This window comes from Oncorhynchus gorbuscha, linkage group LG09 (genome assembly GCF_021184085.1).
Source record: "Oncorhynchus gorbuscha isolate QuinsamMale2020 ecotype Even-year linkage group LG09, OgorEven_v1.0, whole genome shotgun sequence".
Lineage (NCBI taxonomy): Eukaryota > Metazoa > Chordata > Actinopteri > Salmoniformes > Salmonidae > Oncorhynchus > Oncorhynchus gorbuscha.
The window spans coordinates 63,903,571-63,924,882 of NC_060181.1; the positions used below are offsets into that span (position 1 = coordinate 63,903,571).

Consider the following 21,312-nt stretch of genomic DNA (forward strand, 5'->3'; position numbering starts at 1 on the left):
AAAATACAGACATACAGAGTCAGCCACCGATTGTCACTGTGCAGCTCTGAACAATGTACCGGCCACAGGAGTTCAGAGGTTCCCTTTCATGGCCTTCCAAGGAGGCCTGCTTGCTGACTGCTCTCTGAAATGCCACATGAAGCAGGTGGGCCAAACAAATGCATATGGGGAACAAACACACACCAGAAAGGAAGCCGGAGACATTGGGTTCCTGTGAGCCTTTTTAAATGCATCATCATCAGTGAAGCAGGTGGTGCAACCGTGTTACAGTGACCTTCTTACCCAGTTCCAAAATCCAGTGGCTCTGTAGTCTCTGATGCTATGTTTTGGGAGCCAGAGCACAGATCCTTTGAAGATACTTGCAGTTAGAAGTTTGCCTGAATCATCTGTCCAACAGTTCACTATCCAGCAGCGGAAAGATGATAGTTGCGTTTGTTTGACTGAATGGGGATTGTTGGATTATTTTCTACCTAGACCTCTTTTGAGAAGTTATCCAATAATCAATAATGTAATGAATCAAAACATTGTAATAGTATTGCATGGTCGTGTCATGACAATATGCCGTCTGGCTTGTGGAAGTTGCCTTGACAGGATGTTGTTGAAGACCTCTTACACAAACCTACCGCTTGATAGCAATTTAAGCTTTCTCAGGTGAGGTTTGCCACATGACAAACCTACTAGGTTGGGTTTTGCCCCATTTCAAATGCCACAAGGTGTCCAAAGTCGTACAGTTTTGTGTGTTTTAACATTCTGCATTAGGTTGATAGCCTGTGGGCATTCATTATTTATGAGACAAGTTTTGCCAGCCTAATAAGAGATTATAAGACAGTACAAACAGTCACACATAAGACACACTGTGATATATGTAGGGTTTTTGCAAGAAGTGCACATTTTAAGGGAAGAACATAGCAGTAGTTGTCACTGAATTATATGGTTCCAAAAATAGATGTAAAGGGTGCTTCAAAAAGACGAGCCAGAATTACCACAGGTCCTGCAATCAAATTGACTTTAATTTCTTCACTGGTGCCAGAACATACAACGCATACAATCAAGTATCATTGAATACAGCCGTCTGTTGTGGGTGTTATCCACTTCCTCATTATAGGTCATTTCCCCATGGTGTTAACCTACAGTATAGTTGAACAATAAAGATCATGAGTACTAGGTACCATTAGTAGGGATACCAAACACACCAAGAAAGTAATGAAGAGGGAACAACAAAATATTTTCCCCCCGAGGAGACTGAAAAGATTTGTCATGGGTCCCCAGATCCTCAAAAAGTTCCACAGCTGCACCATCCAGAGCACCTGGAGGGTTGCATAACCGCCTGGCATGGCAACTGCTCGGCATCCGACCATAAGGCGCTACAGAGGGTAGTGTGTACGGCCCAGTACATCATTCATTCGGGGCAAGCTTCCTGGCATCCAGGACCTATATACTTGGTGGTGTCAGAGGAAGGACCAAAAAATGGTCATTGTTTTTTCCACTTCTGCTACTCACTGTTTATTATGTGTGCATAGTCACTTTACCCCTACCTACATGTACAAATGACCTTGACTAACCTGTAACCCTGCACATTGACTTGGTACCGGTAACCCTTGTTATTTTATTATGTTACTTTCTATTTTATTTTTTACTTTCGTTCATTTAGTCAATATTTTCTTAACTCTATTTCTTGAACTGCATTGTTGGTTAAGGGCTTGTAAGTAAGCATTTCACAGTAAGGTCTACCTACACCTGTTGTATTCAGCGCATGTGACAAATAACATTTGATTTTATTTTGATTTGATTAGGGACACTGGTGCCATCCTTGGGTTGTGGTGCCAATATTGTTTTTTGTTCCACAAATTAAAATCAGCAGCTTTTCGGCTTAATTGGACAATTGGATTTGTTTCCTGTGGTTTCTTAAAACGTTTACACTAACATCAAATACAAAGTTAAGCTAAATTGTGTTAGTGATGAGTTCTCAAAGTGTTGCTAGACTCGCTAATGTAACAATGTATTTGTGTAAATGGAAAGGTCTCAGTAATGTGCCATATACAAATGTGAAATAAAAATGTTGCTCAAATAAAATGGTCTGTTTTTCTATTGTGACATTTTGCACAATTTATGTATATTTCCCATATCCAAGGAGATACATGTGTCTTTGTAGTATGAGCACCTTATTTCTTGCCTTGCCGTACTCCCTTAGGCTGGGTCAAATGACCTACACACTCTGTATGATGGCAAAATTGCAATTTTCCCTTATACACAAAATGGCAGCTCGGCTTACTACCAAACAGATGACCTCACTGAGTCACAGTGTGAATGGAAGGCCTTGTGCCTTATCACAATCTGGAACTTTGACAAGTCATTTTTGTCACTGTCTTTGTGATGAGAAATACCCCAAGCAAGTACAATGTCAGGAGGTTCTTACGGAACTAGTTTGTGTATCCTGAGTGTTCCTGAGTAGGGGCAACTTAGTGATCATTGCCCTGCTATCAACTGTGAGTTTGAATTGCTGATAGATTTACCATTCTATTTTTATGAACACATTGAAATGTCATTGTACTTGATAGTTCTGGAATATATTCATCTCCCTTTTGATCTGCTCATAAAGTGCTGCAGTAAAAATAAATAAAGCTACTAAAGGCTGTCGGCTATAAAGTGTGTGCATGATTGTTTATCTGTGCACAATTGTACGTGAAGAAAATCCTGACCCTTAGGAGATATTCATGACTTATTTAAACCCTGGGCATGGCTAAACAGTACAATTATTCACCATTGAATCAAGACAATTTTGCACTTTCCATTCCACAGAATTTCAGAGATATGAAAAGTAATATATTTCTTAAAAACAAAACCCCATTATTGCGTCCAAAACACTGCCCGTGAATAACAATAGTTATAAAATACCACAAACCTCTACTTGCTGATGCAAACAAGTTTTATTTGCTGATGCTGGCACAAGAAGAAGAAACCCTAATTGTTGAGGAAAAAGGATGAGGCGTTTTCTTTTGTTATAGAGGACTCTGGAGTATACAGGATGCAAATGAAATAAACAGTTTCCGATCGTAGCAATTACCCAAATTACTCAGCTGATAGCTTTGCTAAGGGTATTAGTGCCAGTCCAACCAACCCACCCTGCCCTGTGATAGTGGATCTGGTCCACACAACATGTTTACTGACAAACACGGTTGTTGTATGCATTAAGAGCCAAAGAAGTAGGGACTGTGTCAAACACTTCTGTGGAGAGAGAAAGAGGAGACAATGGTCACGTGAGAGGAACTCGTGCATGGTTTTCATATAATCACTAACTAGTGATTCAACTTTAGCATATTAATCCTCCTTAATTGATTTGCTATTCTGTGGTGAAACGGCAGTGCTGAATTTGGACATGTATACCCATCACCAAGCTCTCTGACGAGTCGTCGTTACAAAAGCCAAACTATCATTTATGCTTATGTGTCTGCCAACAGTTTAACTTATCTATAAAACAGAGGCCTACATTTTTTTAAAATCAAACGATAATTACTGCGAGTTAAACTAAAATTACAGCATTATACAGTATATGTAGGAAGTACAACGTAGAAAGTAAACCTTAACCATAGTCAACGATTGCAACTTCTGCATCTCTAATAGGAGGAAGAGCGCTGGGTGCTGGTGTCCTCATCACGTTCTCAACTTACTGTTACTGTATGGCAGGTTTGTCAATTTCCCTTATAAGTACTATAATCGCCTGTTGTTCTGCCAAACTATATTCCTCAGAACCTTAGTCAAAGAGCAGTCCATTTAATAACTATCCCTCTCTTTCCCTCTCTCTCTCTTTCTCCCGCTCCCTCTCTTTTAATAACAGATTTCGTTGAGCAATTCATTTGGTTTTGGGCTGTTCCCTGGCGTCTCCACCTCCCAGAGAAATGTCTGAGGCCTTGATATATTCCTCTCAGGTTTCCATGGCCGCACCGCCCGGGCCAGATCCCGTTGCACTGATGTCACTCATGAATTGAACCACCTCTCTACGGGAAGGGATTCACAAGGTAACTTAAATCAAACTGTGCAAATTGGGAATAGATGCTGGGAGTGTATAATGAGAAGTTATATCAGCAGTGAGAAGCAGGATGACGTTTTATTAAGACAGCCAACCCAAATGGATACATACCTATAATGTAAACTATTGAAGTAATGTGATAAAACTGTGACTGGAATGAATGGACATTATGCTCAAATTTGCTTTGTTATGAAGACATCATTACAGTTAGTTATAACAACATAATCTACATTCTATTACCATGTATCACTTGCCATTTCAATCTGTTTTCTTTCAAAGGCCCAATAAGTAAAGCTTTTGTGTGTGTGTGCTTGTGTATGTGTGCGCGTGCCTGTGTGTGCACATGTACATGTGTGAGTGCTTGCGGGTATCCATACCGGAGGGAAAAGGACATTTGTTGAGTTAAATCGTGGCAAAGGTGATTTGGCCTACATGCATGTTGACAGCTTTATGGACTGTTGGCCTTGGAGCGTGAGGGGAAAAGTGAAGAGAGCTGGCATGTTTCCCAGACACGCGCAGGTGAAACATCATGGTCAGTGCCCGTGTTAACAGTAACAATCTGGCACCTAACAAGCGCACCTACAGCCTGTCAGAGGAGACCACTGCGTAGCAATTTGACTGTGACTGTGTGTGTGTGTGCGTGTGTGTGGGGGGATTCAGTGTCTGTATGTGTCTACTGTATGTGTGTGCATGTGTGTCCCAATTCAGGAGGGAATGATGTCTGAAGCAATGTGACACTGCTGTGAATGAGATGAAGGTTATGGAATTCTAAGAACACAAACACTTGCCAATTGAGGTAAAGTTCAACTGATGGACCTCTTAAAGCCTGCTGGAGGCCATCTATGGATTGTCATGATTTTGATCGGATGTAATCTTGACTGATTTAGATGATTGGCAATTGTGTCAAATCCACAAACAAAGAATACAGTGTTTTGTCAAAAATCTCCACATTGACTATGTGGTCAGTTAGGGCCGCACTTATGGGAGCTTCCAGACTATACAATTTATAAAATATTTGTTAACTTCAGGATGTGTATTTATGCTTCAGTGGTAATGTTAGTTTTGTTCTTTGTTCATTTGTTTGTTTGTCTGTTTTTAATAGGGGGTATGTTACTTGAACGTCATTATGTGATTGATTTTATGATGCCTTCTCAACATGACAACTCGCTGTTAGTGATAATGACATAGTTACGATAGAATGATCCATTGTGGACTAAGTTCACAGCTCTCTGCCCTTTAACCATATTGAGTCTTTGGCAACACTAAGTGCTGCCACACAGCCACACCCTTTCAGTAGTACGTCATGAGAATCTTTGTCTGGGCTTGGTGACACAACTGTAAATGCCACAGCATGGAGCGTGGTCATTGCTTTAGCTAACGGAAACCTCAGCTATGTATGTCTGATCTCAGGGGATATTTCGACTCCAAACACCCGAGCCCCACCAGCAAGAAATGACACTGAACCGAATGAGTTGACCTCTCTGGATGTTTTTTTTACGAGGGCCTTTAATTGGATTTGAATATCATTCGATTGGGAGAAACATCTCATTATATTCCACTTTGAATGTATAAAGAGTCATGGTTTCACACGTGTAATTCATTCTTCTCTTGAGTCACTGTAAAGTCGCCTATACAGCCAGAGACACGGTGGGCAGTTCATCTACAGGGCTCCACTTTAGAAAGGAATCTGTCCAGCTAGTGACTGTGAGAGAGCATGAACGAAAAATCCCAACTACAGTTATTATCACAGTTTATTAAAAATTAAGGAAAATACTGGTAGGTCTCTAAGTAACGATTCTGAGGTTGTAAGTGTGTCTCTAAAATATATTGCTTTCCATGATCATTTGTGAAGACTTGAAAAGCATCTCTCACTGCGATGACAGTTTGTCACAAACCTCATTTGACAAATGTCTAAAAATGACCTCAATAGTCAGAAAACTAACAATACATATAGCTCATGAGTCTTACATGATATTAGTTACTTCCATGTACTGTAAAGAAAATAAAAATCACTCTCCCACCCATTGTGGTTGTTGGGTTCTGACCAGACATCTCATGTGAGTTGCAAGTTGTGAGATACCGAGGGGCCCCTCTAACCTGCTGCCAACTATCCAGTGCACACCTTTTTCAGAGTCCAGGAAAAACACGCTTTACGTCAATGCAGAGGCTGAGAGATGGTGTCACTATTTGGCAAACTGGATGCCAACCAGCGTGAATCATTTTAGAAAGGGATTTCACTGGAAAAAATAAACAGTTCTTTTCCAAATAATGAGTGAAATCCCTCCTACTCCCTGTTGTAGTATTCTTGGAGAGGGGTAAGCCAGAACAAGTAGGTCCAACTGGCTAGAAACAGTAGATTTGTTGCTTTTGGGGGATTTTTCAAGTGCAGTAATGACACCACTCTGAGTCTGTACAGAATCACATTTGAATACTAATAATGTGTTTACATTAGAGAAATTCAGACCCTGCAATAAAATGATCGTATTGCAAAAAAATATTTGTAGTGGCATTTAATTCAAAACCACTATTTATTGCATCATCAATGAGAACATGGCTAATATTTATGCGGTATTAAAATAAACAATGTGTACTATGCAATGAACACAATGAAAAAATGATCTGTGGTAGTCCATCCTTGTTTCAAATCACGTGCTGAGTATTCAAAAGGGATTCTTAGTTTTTCGTTTTTCACGACGATTTCCATATTTGCACCGTCAAAGTGTCACGCTTCTTCTCCAAGAGTCACGGAAGCAGCATAGCGTGTCATCCATCCAGCTCATTGACTGAAGGGAAGTGGTCAGTCAAACCAGCACCGTATCCGGGGTAACTCCTGACCTTGGCCCTCACATTTAAGTTCAGGTCTGACCTGAAGTAAAAGCCCCATTCTTCTCAAAGGCACGCCATTGTACCAGGGGCAGGTTAGTCTGCAACCTCCCAACACAGACACACTCACATTGGTCCTCAACTTAGGGGGCAACCCCTGTGCAACAGAAGAATTCTTGGGGAATTTATGCACCATCTCCCAGGCTAATTCAATTAGACGGGATCGTGTCGACAGTATGGCCATTGTGGCAAAAGCACAATGTTGCACTTCATATCGTCCAAGGCTCGGGGTGGAATTCTGTGCCATTTAGCTCCCCCCCCCACTGCCCACCCCACCCCCACCCCTCAACGGCATCCTGGCCATTCTCTTTCTCTGTCCCCCTCTCCCTCTCTGTCTCTCTGTCTGTCCAATGATATGCCTGAGGGTCCTTTGCTGGCCACAGATAAGGCAAATCATTAACCAATCCCCTGAGAGAGGACATTCACAGCCACAGGGCCACGAGGCTGGGTCTGGACTGGCGGCAACATGGAGGGAGCGAGAGGGGGAGTTCTGTGTCACTTAACGGACATGTCGTCTGTCGGACCCTTTGAGCTGCCTGATTCCCGCCTGGTACCGGAGCAGCCAGTCAGGCACTCTGGGGTGAAATGCAGCCAATGTTGTTTTCCTCTTTCTGTATCTACATGTGACTTATGCATTCCATATAGAAGAAAAAATCCATGCTTTGTTGTTTGCGTTGAGGCGTGCAGATTCCCCCAAATCTCCCCCAGTGCATATAGTGGCATATACACAGAAGACGATATAGAGTATGGTGCCAGTTTAACTTCAGATCTCTTTTGCTGTATGACTCAAACTGAGATATCAGGGCAAACTATTCCTTGAAGGATGGCTAATGGCTTCTTGACTGTACCTTGGACCCGCATCACCCCTCCTCCGTCGTGGGTTTGTTGCATGGCCATGTGAACCTAGTTATTTAAAATCGGCCACTATTTGAACATCTTTGATTTCAAGTCATTTGGACAGAGGACCGCATACCATACTACCTTGCTCCTTGGAAACACACAAATGGAAGCCATCTTCATGTACAGACGGACTGTATTCTAAAAATATGACATCTCCAAAAGAGAGGGCCTTTGTGGATGGCAGTTGGTCATACATTCCTTCATACAATTACACTTTGCTCCATGTTCCTAATACACTGGTGGCATTATTGCCATTCTCCACCATGTCTTGGAGCTGAGATCAGTCATGTTGGAAACTTTGTTTATAGATTAACAACCCTCCCTTCAAACTTAAAGTAGATATGCTAATGATAAGTACTATTGAGAAGGCTTCCACAACAAACCTCAAGTCAAAGATCAATGGGGTGACACAGCAACACAGACAGGCCTTTTGTCTGCTCACAGTCTCCAGCCCAGTTTCGCCTCAGGGATCAGATGTTCATATTGCGTCTGGTTTTTAGGTGACTGGATGCACAGACGTGCATAGCTCCACTAATTCTGGACTGTCTCTGGTTAAAGTAACGAATTAAGCAATAACTAATGAATAGAACCAAGCACTCCTTGGAACGAGAGTCTTCAGAATAAGATGGTTGACCTTCCATTTACCATGTTTGACCCTAGATAATCTGTGTGAATGGGCAGCGATCCCTTATCATGCCAGTGAAAAGAATGTAATCTGCAATGTCCGCACGCATGGACTTGTGAACTCGTAATATCAAAGGACTTTCCCATCGTGAATAAAAAGCTCTATATTGCAGTTACAGAACTTTGCTACCTTGTCTTATTATTTCAAAGGTGCATAGATAATAAAATAGACAGCACTCTAAAAGATCATCTTTTAACAATTCATGTATTTCCCGAAGTGCTACATTGCCTCAAAGGTGCTACCTTTTTGTCGAGTGATAAGCTCTATATACTCATACTTAAAGTCAAACTAAAAGCGATACCTAATCCCTTGTTTCTCTAGTAGTTCTCTGTCCATTGGTCTCAGGTCTTGTTGAGGACCAGACAGTGATTGATTCGCCCTTCTCTGTCCACATGCACAGCCTTGTGTGATAAAGATCTAATAGGTTGTTTGCCTTGTGATGCCTCCTGCATGCCTCCTGCATGCCTCCTGCCGGTCGTAAACCACTCATTAACCTCAGTCTCGGAAGTGGATCAGGAGCTGGGACTTTGTCACGGTGAGCACGGTTAGTCACACTGACTTCTTTGATCCCATTGACAGGGATCACACTGTCCCCTCCACAGTCAGGTGTCTCAGGGACCAAGTTTAATGACTCTCCAGTCAATTCACTGAGCTTTCAATTAGACGCCAATAGACTGGCTCGTGCGGCACACGCGTGCACACACATACAACGACACACAAACAACGATGGTAATCCCAGCTCTTGATCACCAAGTGCAAGGATAAATGAAATACAAATCAAACTATAGTAGCAATTGCTTACCAAATGATTGCCTTTGATATGAAAACGACGATTCAATATCTTGAGAGGACTAAAATGATTATATTTATAAACTGAGTTGGAAAGTCACAAAATACGAGGGACTTTTACCCTACTACAGTCTGGAGAAAATCAAACAGGAATCTGTCTAATTTAGAGTATAGGGACGGAAGATGGAAAAAGAGAAAGCTAATGTGGAACCGATCATATCATTTTAATAAGCACTGGTCAGTATTGATTTGATCATGGACATGAAAGGAGCCGGACACACAAGCGACTCTTGTGCTTATAGACTATCTTTCTGAGGTAATTTCATTGCCGAGACCTGTTTGGTTCCAGGGACCAAGGACACTGTCAGATTAATAAAATACCAGTTAGTTTACTTACATGATAAAAGATACTCAAACTTTATCAACAACATGGTCATGCATGGGATGCCAAGTCTTTACAGACAGTTACTACATCTAAACAGTAGCACGTAATAACGCGTGTAAACATATTTTATTAAATCTATAATTGTTCTAGTTGCAATTAAGAATTTTTACTGACTTATTATAGTATATTAGTCTAATAGTACCAGCAAATTGAATTTCCTAAGGGCATTTTACCCTCTGTCTCTGGTTTGGGTTAATTCTCATTCTAAATGCTCTAAATTTGATAATGATGAGGCGTTTTTTTGGGACTCACACTCAGAGGGCTTATCCCTTTAATAGTTTAATATAGGTGGGGTTATGGGGTGAGTTGGGGGCGATGAGCAGCTGTCGATGCCCTGGTTGGTTGGATGTTGGCTGGGGCTCTCCCGGGGGCTTGGGGGGACTCCCTGCGGCTAAATGCTGTCTGAGTTGGCCTCCGTGTGCTGTGATAAAGGCGGGTCTTGTCTCCTCTGACCGTCCCCTGTGACTGGACGACTTACTGAGGAGTGTCTAATGATTAAACCTCAAGATTGTCTTCAGCTCCGGGGATATCAAGCTTAATATTTGAAAGGCTCTCCAGACTTTGGTCACTGTTTCTACCTTTTCATAATCTATTTATAAATTGAGGAAAATCACCAATTCAATGTAAAGGGGGAACATATATGTTGAGAGAACAAACTTTTCTTGGGTTTCTCTCTCTCTCTCCGAGTTTACTTAATGTGAGTGGGAAAGCGGAAAAGGGGGAGTCCGCGATTTTTTCTTGACATCTTTAATTCTGATAAGCACTTTTACTTTGAGGAGGTTTTGAAGTGGCTTGTTTGGCTTCACAGTGGTGACCATGTTACACTATATTTGGCTTGACCTTGAATTTATACACTGCACTCAATTATGTTTCATTGATCCCTTTGGTGACAGGACACACTACAACAAGGACACTTTATGAGACAAAAGACAACACATACCGATTACACGAACAGGTGACAGAGCATGCTCCTGTGATGGGGTCCTCCCCGTTGTCGGAACAGATGGCGATGGTCCTGTTGCTAAGGATAAGGCCAGAGGAATCCATTTTTTAATTCCAGATTATTTGCCTCAGTACCACAAGCAATATCGCTTGGTTTCCCAAGATATAATGAAAAAAAAAGAACACACAAAAGGAGGACTTGGAGGTAGGTCAGGGAAGGGGAGGAGAGGCCACTCTGTGAGAGAAACAGTCAGCTGTTACCACAGAGGTCCAGAGAGGTAGACACACAGAGGGAATTACTTGTTTAGGGAAGGAGAGCCAGGTCAGTTTTAATGCCTGAGATACAGCAACAGAAACAAAGACTTTCCAACTTGAAGCCAGTTGACTTTCATAATTAAAGTAAGCATGTCCGGGCCCAAAACTCTTGTTCTCCGCATCCTGACTCTGTAAAAACAACCAGACCGCTACGTACACACAAACCAGGGGTGTTTCAGGAGCCCAGCCACTGCCAGCGAGGGAGACGTTAAGTACTGGTGGTCTCACAGTGTGTTTGATCAAAGCGATCTACCGCAGGAGCCTATATTTGCTTTATCCGTGACTGTATTTTAATGGGCTCATGTTGTGAAAACAAAAGGAGGGATCTCTTTGGTGAGACGAGAAAACAATGAAAGCCAGCCATGTGTCCCACTTTAGATATGAAAGTGCCTCGTTTGCCACCAGTAAATAAAATCAAAATCAAATCAAAATGTATTTGTCACATGCTTCGTAAACAACAGGTGTAGACTAACAGTTAAATGCTTACTTATGGGTCCTTTTCCAACAATACAGAGTTAAAGATACAAAACAAATAGAAATAGAGACACGAGGAATAAATACACAGTGAATAACGAGTAATAATAATGAGTATGGTCAGGCTTGATTCAACTTTTGATTGGACTTTTTCTAAACTGGAAATGTAGGCACAGAAAAGCTTCAGTTTTGGATTTAGACTGTAAACTAACTGCAAAGTACAGTACCAAGTCCACCCATTTTCTTTATTTTATCACTGTCATCTTTTCTTGCTCCCAAGAACAGGAGTTGGGTCTCCAGTCTCAGAGCACAGCAGAGTAACGTGTGAACACAGTGCAAATGTAACATTGTCTGGGAGTAGACCCTGCGGCGTCAGTCTGTCTATGTGAGGCCTTTATGTCATGTTACATTTCCTCCTTTTGTCTGTTTCCACCTCTTTCTAAATCTATCTATCTTCATTCCTTTCTCTCCCACCCACTCTCTTCCTCCTCCACCGTGGGCCTATAGTCTCCCTCACATCCTAATTACCATAATAGAGTTATAACATGAAAACTTTCAATCTTGATGAGGGGACAGAAATTAGATGATTTTCTCCTGGATATACAACAGACAATTGACATGGACTTGGAGCATGAGACTCGTGGTTGTCGTTATTTGTGGTAGTTTATGTTTGTTTAGTGTGTGTCTTTACATGTGAAGTAGTTTCATCACCATTGTGAATCGCCATTATGAATAGTTTACTGAAATGCAGCAACAGAATTACAAATGCTGATCCTAGATATTTCTAAAACTGAACATGCTTTTAGAGCACGATGGGTGAGGGTAACGGCCTGTGCAACAAATAAACAAATATTATTTCCCCCATAGTTCAATTGCGTAATCCACTTGAATATTATTACATTCATGCATTCACATCTGTGGCAGACATCCCCCTCTGAAGAGTGCAATCATATGAATGACTAATAATGTCTAACCGGCAAGTGGTGTTACAACTCCTCATGCCATCTCTAATATGAAAGGTCATCACACAAGCCATGGACAGACGTATTCTACATTTACAGTTTTGCTTTACGACTTGTAGCCTACAGTGTACCATAAAAGGACACATTGTCAGCTTTTGTGGCAGAGGTCTGGATAGAACGAGAAGGAGTGAGACACCGGCGGCGTCGCACACCAACAACCACACAGCTGTTCATCACCAAAAGAGGTCTGCGCTATTTCTGCCACAACACACAAGCCTCTCTGTGCTACAAATAAGATCAACAAATAAACATGCATTCTTTTCAAAAACAGCAACGTTTGATCATAGATAATTGATACGTTCTTCATACGGTGGTGTCTGTAATCGAATAAAACCTCGTTCTTCAGGCCAGATACTGGAATGTTTTTTCTTGGGATTATGTTTATAGAAAAAAAATAGGGCACTTGATGCACCTGAAAATTGGCACATTTTCACAAATTTTCACAATTATGTCTCTTCTATTTGTAGATGAAGGCCGGCATTTGTAATTCAGATGAAAAATATGATCACAAAATTAGATCAGTGACACATGCTCGGATTTTCTCATAAATACAGGCGGCACAGAAAATGGGAGACTGTTTTGAGAGCATGAAAAACGAGTGTTAGCATTCTCCAATTAATTTACAGAAAAGGCATATTGTTCACAGTACATGTTGCAAGTGTGAAACCTTTTACATTGGTTGATGGGAATCTACTAGAAGTCTCTGCATGTATAACGGTGACCTATTCTGGGCTGCATCACCGGCCTATACCAGAATTGAGTTGTCGCTCTCTGCCGTAGAAGCCTTTGTCTCAAAACGCGTCTATGACTATTTACTGTAGCATTCAAGCAGCAAAAAGCAGGAAAATGAACTCCCAACACACCCTCTGATCTCTTTATTTTATTGCACATTTTAATCTGGCATTGTAAGTGCTCCCAAGAAGCTGCCTTACCACTGCTTTCTCCCAAGCCCCTGTGGCTTTTATGGGGATTACGCTTCAAAAAACTGGATGAAAAGACAGGGATTACAGGGACAAAATGTCAACATGTGTGGGCTTCTTTACACTTCAGTTTTTAACCATTTGAGGTCATTTCAGCCCTGACCGTGACAAAGAGGCTTACTCATATAAACACTGACCTTAGACAGCCCCAATCAGATGTCAGGTAAATATGCTTTATAGACCTGAGGACCTTTAATGATTGGTAATACATGCAGTGACGTGCGGTGTGATCGGTGGCTGGGTAGGCACTGGCTATTATCAAAGCCAGATTTACTCACAAATAAACCTTGATGAAACCCAAGTTCACCAAACAACAGATAGCTCCCACAACCAGAGTGACTTGCGCTATTAACCGAAATAGCCAAAATACACAAGCGATAGCCTGCATATTTCATATCATCCCAAAAAATGACACACTTCTTAAGGCTCTGTCAATGTGCCCTTGAGCAAGGCACTCAACCCCAATTGCTCCTGTAAGTCTGCTAAATGACTGAAATGTCAAATGTGAATGTATGCTCAAGTCAGCTCAGCCATAGACGGATGTAGCATCCACTGTTAAAACCAATAGGTGGCACTAAAAGACCAATATGGACACCTTCATTTCACATTTCAACTCCATAGCCTTCACAATGAATTTACAATTCCTCCAATGCACCATGGGGGGTATGTGCAAACACATACACATGCATAATAATATTATTATATTAGAAGATGATGGCGTCGGAGGGGAGGGCTCTTAACCAACCATGCTATTGATTTATTTTTTCATTGTTCGTAATTTGTTTTGTACATAATGCTGCTGCTACCGTCTCTTATGACCAAGAAGAGCTTCTGGACATCAGAACTGCGATTGCTCATCTCAAACTGGACAAAGAGTTCTTCTTCAATGAGTCAGACCAGAGGGATATACTACTACAAATACCCGACCAGGACCAGATTCCTGTGATTCGCTAGAGAAGGAAGCTGAGATTTAGTGGAAAAAGATCAGGGTGCCTTGTGAGGAGTGGCAAATCTGCCCTTGCCTTCCGTTCTGCTAGCTAATGTTCAATCGCTGGAAAATAAATGGGACGAGCTGAAAGCACGTATATCCTACGAACTGGACATTTAAAAACTGTAATATCTTATGTTTCACGGAGTCGTGGCTGAACGACACCATTAAGAACATATAGCTGGCGGATTATACACTCCATCGGCAGGACAGAACAACAGCCTCTGGTAAGACATGAGGCATATATGTGAACAACAGCTGATGCACGATATCTAAGGAGTATCTCATTATAAGCTATAGACCACACTATCTACCTATAGAGCTTTCATCTGTATTTTTCTAGCTGTCTACATACCACCACAGACCGATGCTTGCACTAAAACTGCACTCAATGAGCTGTATACCGCCATAAGCAAACAATAAAACGCTCATTCAGAGGCGGTGCTACTAGTGGCCGGGGACTTTATTGCAGGGAAACTTAAATCCATTTTACATCAATTATATCAGCATGTTAAATGTGCAACCAGAGGGAAAAAAATTCTAGACCACCTTTACTCCACACACAGAGACACGTACAAAGCTCTCAGCTCGCCCCCCATTTGGCAAATCTGGCAAATCTGACCATAATTCTATCCTTCTGATTCCTGCGGACAAGAAAACATTTAAGCAGGAATCACCAGTGACTCGGTCTATAAAAAGTGGTCAGATGAAGCAGATGCTAAACTACAGGACTGCTTTGCTAGCACAGACAGGAATATGTTCTGGGATTCTTCTGATGGCATTGAGGAGTACACCACATCAGTCACTGGCTATATCAATAAGTGCATCGAGGACGTTGTCCCCACAATGACTGTACGTACATACCCCAAACAGAAGCCATGGATTACAGGCAACATTCCCACTGAGCTAAAGGGTAGAGCTGTCGCTTTCAAGGAGCGGGACAATGATGAGGCAGCCTATAGGGAGGAGGTCAGAGACCTGACCGTGTGGTGCAAGGACATCAACATCTGCCTCAACGTGATCAAGACAAAGAAGATGATTGTGGACTACAGGAAAAGGAGGACTGGGCACTCCCCCATTCTCATCGACGGAGCTGTAGTGGAGCAGGTTGAGAGCTTGGCGTCCACATCACTAACAAACTAACATGGTCCAAGCACACCAAGACAGTCATGAAGAGGGCACGACAAAACCTATTCCCCCACAGGAGGGAAATATTGAAAATATTTGTCATGGGTCCTCAGATCCTCAAAAGGTTTTACAGCTGCACCATCGAGAGCATCCTGACGGGTTGCATCACTGTCTGAGATGGCAACTGCTCGGGCCTCTGACCACAAAGCACTACAGAGGGTAGTGCGCACGATCCAGTACATCACCGGGGCCAAGCTTCCTGCCATCAAGGACCTCTATACGGTGTCAGAGGAAGGCCCTAAAAATGGTCAAAGACTCCAGCCACCCTAGTCATAGACGGTTCTCTCTGCTACCACACGGCAAGCAGTACCGGAGTGCCAAGTCTAGGTCAAAGATGATGAGCTTCTACCCCCAAGCCATAAGAGTCCTAGCTAGTGAAATGGCTACCCAGACTTTTTGCATTGCTCCCAAAATTTCCACATCCACAATCGAAATGACTGAAAAATGCAGATAAAACGTTAAAAAAGTGTCTCATCAAAACCACATTCTAGCTTGATATATCAAATACATCAAAGGGATGTTGTCTATCCCATGTTCACCTCTCTGTGCCAGGATTGTAGAAGTCACAGCAGAATACCATGTCCATCCTTTTATCCTGCATGCGCACAGCAGGCCTAGTGTCGTGGAGACGCCTCCCCAAGGGCTCCTTTGGTTCTATTTTCATACTGACACAATATTTTACACACACAAACAGTAGCTGGTAGCCAAGTCCTTCCACACGGCATACAGTTAGGCAGCTACATCCATTTGGGCATCCAGACAGATGGAGAGCAAAATCCTACAAGGTTAGTATGCCCCCATGCAGCCAAGCACGTAGAATCGTTGTAATTAGTCACATCTATATTGTAGAAGCCAAAGCTCAGGCCCGCATTGAGTGGCAGGAGAAGACCCATGTGTAAAAGTCGGGGTAAAAAGTATAATTTGGTAATGACGTTTCAAACAAGTGGACAGTTCATTACTCACTGTTCAACTTCCCAACAGCTAGAAGTGAAGGAGATGGTAGTTGCCTGTCATGAATAAAGTTACGTCTTGTAGAGCTCATGTATGCTGCCTCTCTCTGGTCTTAACTTTCATTTTAGTTGACTTCCACTCTTTGAATCCCCCAAACGACGCGTTACATTATTCCAATTTGGAAAATATTTTGAGGTGCAGCTAGCGCCATTCTGTTTTAGGGTTGCGAGTGCCAAATTATGTAGACACACCCCAGGTTTAATACCCACACAACATGTTTAGGCAATACGCATACGCAAAATATGAAATCGGCTAAAAGCAACTAATGAAGCTACTTCAATCTAGGCAAAGCAGCAACACCTATACTGATCCTGTCGATTAACAGTGTTTGGAGTCAGGAACGGCAGCACCCGTCAATGATTTGAAGGGATTTGAATGGATGGAAATGAAGGCATACCCTGGCGCATTTAAAAAATATATATATATATATTTTTTTACCCCATTTTCTACCCAATTGTTTTTTTTAGTAGCTACTATCTTGTCTCATCGCTACAACTCCCATACAGGCTCAGGAGAGACGAAGGTTGAAAGTCATGTCGTCCTCCGATACACAACTCAACCAAACCGCACTGCTCCTTAACACAGCGCACATCCAACCCAGAAGCCAGCTGCACCAATGTGTCAGAGGAAACACTGTGGACCTGGCAACCTTGGTTAGCAGGCACTGCGCCCGGCCCACCACAGGAGTCGCTGGTGTGTGATGAGACAAGGATATCCCTACCGGCCAAACCCTCCCTAACCCGGACGATGCTAGGCCAATTGTGCATCGCCCCACAGACCTCCCAGTCACAGCCAGTTACGACAGAGCCTGGGCACAAACCCAGAGTCTCTGGTGGCACAGCTCACACTGCAGTACAACACCCTTTTAACCACTGCGCCACCCGGAAGGCTCCCTGGTGCATTTTCTGATGTTTTGGTGGAGCTTTAGCATAACAACCACCAGAATCATTCATTTGAGAAAAAAAACATTAGAAAACAAAAAAAGTATGGATTTAAAAAAATACAATCTTATTTAATATTTGGATTTTCAAAACTGATTTTTCTGATTAAATGAAACACATTGTAAGCATTGCCTACCCTGACTGCACGTCACTGAGTATATCCAAACACGGGTCCAACACAGATCTCGGTTATAGTTTCGGATCACTGTCAGAACAGCAATAACATAGAAATCAATTAGGACCATTTTCTAACTAAGGTGCTCGGTCTACTTTGGGCAGAGCACAGAACATCAGTAACCACATTGAATGTTCTCAGTTTAGAATTTCCTTTCAGCCACGTCTCCCTGTTCTGAGGAGCACACCCAACAATCATCAATGTATCTTCAATCACTCTCCTATTTAGCGTGAAGGCACAAAGCATTTCTCCAGGTGTTGCTGCTCAAAACGTGTTTGAGTTTGGTTTCTTCTTAGTGGTAGATGTTAGCAAGCCATCAATGCTAACGTTAAGTATGCTGAGAAATAACTAACTTTCCCGCAGAGCATCTAATAGTTACGAGACTGAATATATGGTCAGAGACTTGCGAACCCCTCGAATCACAGCATTAATTAAAGTTGTAATCCTTTCTTCTCATAGCCGAGATGTTTACATAGCTCAGAAATCGGAAGTTGGAAGTTTACATACACCTCAGCCAAATACATTTGAACAGTTTTTCACAATTCCTGACATTTAATCAGAGTAAAGATTCCCTGTCTTATGTCAGTTAGGATCACCACTTTATTTTAAGAATGTGAAATGTCAGGATAACAGTAGAGATAATTATTTATTTCAGCTTTAATTTCCTTCATCACATTCCCAGTGGGTCAGAGGTTTACATACACTCAAGTAGTATTTGGTAGCACTGCCTTTAAATGGTTTAACTTGGTTCAAACATTTCGGGTAGCCTTCCACAAGCTTCCCACAACAGGTTGAGTGAATTTTGGCCCATTTCTCCTGACAGAGCTGGTGTAACTGAGTCAGGTTTGTAGGCCTCCTTGCTCGCACATGCTTTTCAGTTCTGCCCACAAATGTTCGATAGGACTGAGGTCAGGGCTTTATGATGGCCACTCCAATACCTTGACATTGTTGTCCTTAAGCCATTTTGACACAACTTTGTAAGTATGCTTGGGGTCATTGTCCATTTGGAAGACCCATTTGCGACCAAGTTTTAACTTCCTGACTTAAGTCTTGAGATGTTGCTTCAATATATCCACATAATTTTCCTACCTCATGATGCCATCTATCTATTGCACCAGTCCCTCCTGCAGCAAAGCACCCCCACAACATGATGCTACCACCCCTGTGCTTCACAGTTGGGATGGTGTTCTTCGGCTTGCAAGCCTCCTCCTTTTTCCTCCAAACAAAACGATGGACATTACGGCCAAACAGTTCTAATTTCGTTTCATCAGACCAGAGGACATTTCTCCAAAAAGTATGATCTTTGTCCCCATGTTCAGTTGCAAACCGTAGTCTGACTTTTTTGCGGCTGTTTTGGAGTGGTGGCTTCTTCCTTGCGGAGCGGCCTTTCGTGTTATGGCGATATAGAACTCATTTTAAGGTGGATATAGATACTTTTGTACCTGTTTCCTCCAGCATCTTCTCAAGGTCCTTTGCTGTTGTTCTGGGATTGATTTGCACTTTTCGCACCAAAGTACGTTCATCTCTAGGAGACAGAACTTGTCTCCCTCTTGAGCTGTATGACGGCTGTGTGGTCCCATGGTGTTGATACATGCATACTATTGTTTGTACAGATGAACGTGGTACCTTCAGGCGTTTGTAAATTGCTCCCAAGGATGAACCAGAGGTCTTGGCTATTTCTTTTGATTTTCCCATGATGTCAAGTGAAGAGGCACTGAGTTTGAAGGTAGGCCTTGAAATACATCCACAGGTACACCTCCAATTGACTCAAATGATGTAAATTATCCTATCAGATGCTTCTAAAGCCACTATTGACCCACTGGACTTGTGATACAGTGAATTATAAGTGAAATAATCTGTCTGTAAACAATAGTTGGAAAATGACTTGTGTCATGCACAAAGTAGATGTCCTAACCGACTTGCCAAAACTATAGTTATAGACATTTGTGGGGTGGTTGAAAAACTAGTTTTAATGATTCCAACCTAAGTGTGTGTAAACTTCCGATTGCAAATGTAAATAGAAACAAGCATAATGTTTAAAAAAAGTACTCCACAAGTTATTATATGGAGCTTCCAAGGCCAATGCAACATTTCTGTTGGGGGGGTAGAGGGTAAATAGCCAAAGAGATGTTTCTAACAGTGGTAGGGAGAAATGTTATTTCTATTACGAAAATAGTTTTGTTAATTGCTAGCCATAGTGGTTTTAAAGCATAGCAATGTTTAATCAGTTTCGTATTGTCCAGATCTGTTTCTGACTGATGCCAAGCCCTAATATTCTGGAGGCCAGGGTCCCTAAGTGAAATTCCATATTTGTTGTTAAAATGTACAATGAACCCCTAGTCCAATACTACCCTCACACTATGGTGACACTTTATTACCACTTATGGAAATACCTCCATCATGAAAAAGACATGGGAGGGGGAAGTTAAAGATCTTCTGTGATTGGTAGGAAACGAGGATGCGGTTCAATCACATATTCAATCTCTCATCATCCACAGGGACAACTCTCAGATGTGTGTTACAGTTGTATTTTTTCTGATTCTGATTGGCAGGACACTGAAGCAAAGCGTAAAAACAACACAAAAACACTCTGCCTTTCCTGGTGTAAATCAAGTATACGATCACCATTACGACTCTCTTCCCTGTCACTTCCATTAGACCCCTGGCAGCCCGCGCATTACTCTTGGCATGCTTAGAGAGGAGATCCACCCTGTGTAATTGCTGCTCCTAATTGCTCAGGCACCGCTCGGCTTTGGAAAAGGAGACCCATCTCACTCCTCGGCAGCCCCCAAAATGAATGCCATGTGCTAGGAGAACGCCCCGGCCGCTGCTGAGAGCCTGAGGTGGCGCCGTGACGCCTCGGGCCCAGCCGATGTGCCTCGTGCTGCCAAGAGGAACATAACTCAGCCATTCCGTCTTAAACAGGACACTCCCCCCTCTCTCTCTCTCTCTCTCTCTCTCTCTCTCTCTCTCTCTCTCTCTCTCTCTCTCTCTCTCTCTCTCTCTCTCTCTCTCTCTTCCCCCTTCTCTCTCTCTCCTCATTCTTCGCCACCTTCTCTCTTTCTCCTTTCTCTCGCCTCCTTTCCCCTCATCTCTCTCTTCCCCCCTCTCTCTCTCTCTCTCTCTCTCTCTCTCTCTCTCTCTCTCTCTCTCTCTCTCTCTCTCTCTCTCTCTCACTCTTTCTTTTTCTCTCTCAGCTAACTGCCTTTGTTCATGAAATGGTCTCTGATGTCACCTACAAGGTGGTGAAGTGGTCAAGGCACAGCTCTGCACATCACACTCTCTCTGAGAATATGGACACCACTCACAGTCTGTTTGTTTGAGAGTGTGCAATGAACTGCATCTTTCCATTGTGGGCACCACTGGTTCAAAGTGGCAACTTTCCAGGCAGCTGTACTGTAGCTGAACAGTCATTTCTAGGATATAATGTTTTTTAAAGGAACCACCTATATTGTTTGGAGTCATTTGACAATTTAATGTCATTAGAAAAGAATGCTGTATCATATGATATCATATAAGCCATTCAGGTGAGGTGTGTAAAGCCTTA

The 21,312-nt window shown here is 42.4% G+C and overlaps 1 long non-coding RNA gene across 2 annotated transcripts in view; it reads left to right on the forward strand.

The window, feature by feature from the left end:
• LOC124043936 overlaps nucleotides 1–21,312 on the forward strand; it is a 53,254-nt gene that overhangs the window by 22,841 nt on the left and 9,101 nt on the right. For both annotated transcript variants that reach the window (XR_006840410.1, XR_006840411.1), the window contains 2 exons: nucleotides 3,622–3,684; nucleotides 3,836–4,016. This is a non-coding gene — a long non-coding RNA (uncharacterized LOC124043936). The remainder of the gene's footprint in view (nucleotides 1–3,621; nucleotides 3,685–3,835; nucleotides 4,017–21,312) is intronic.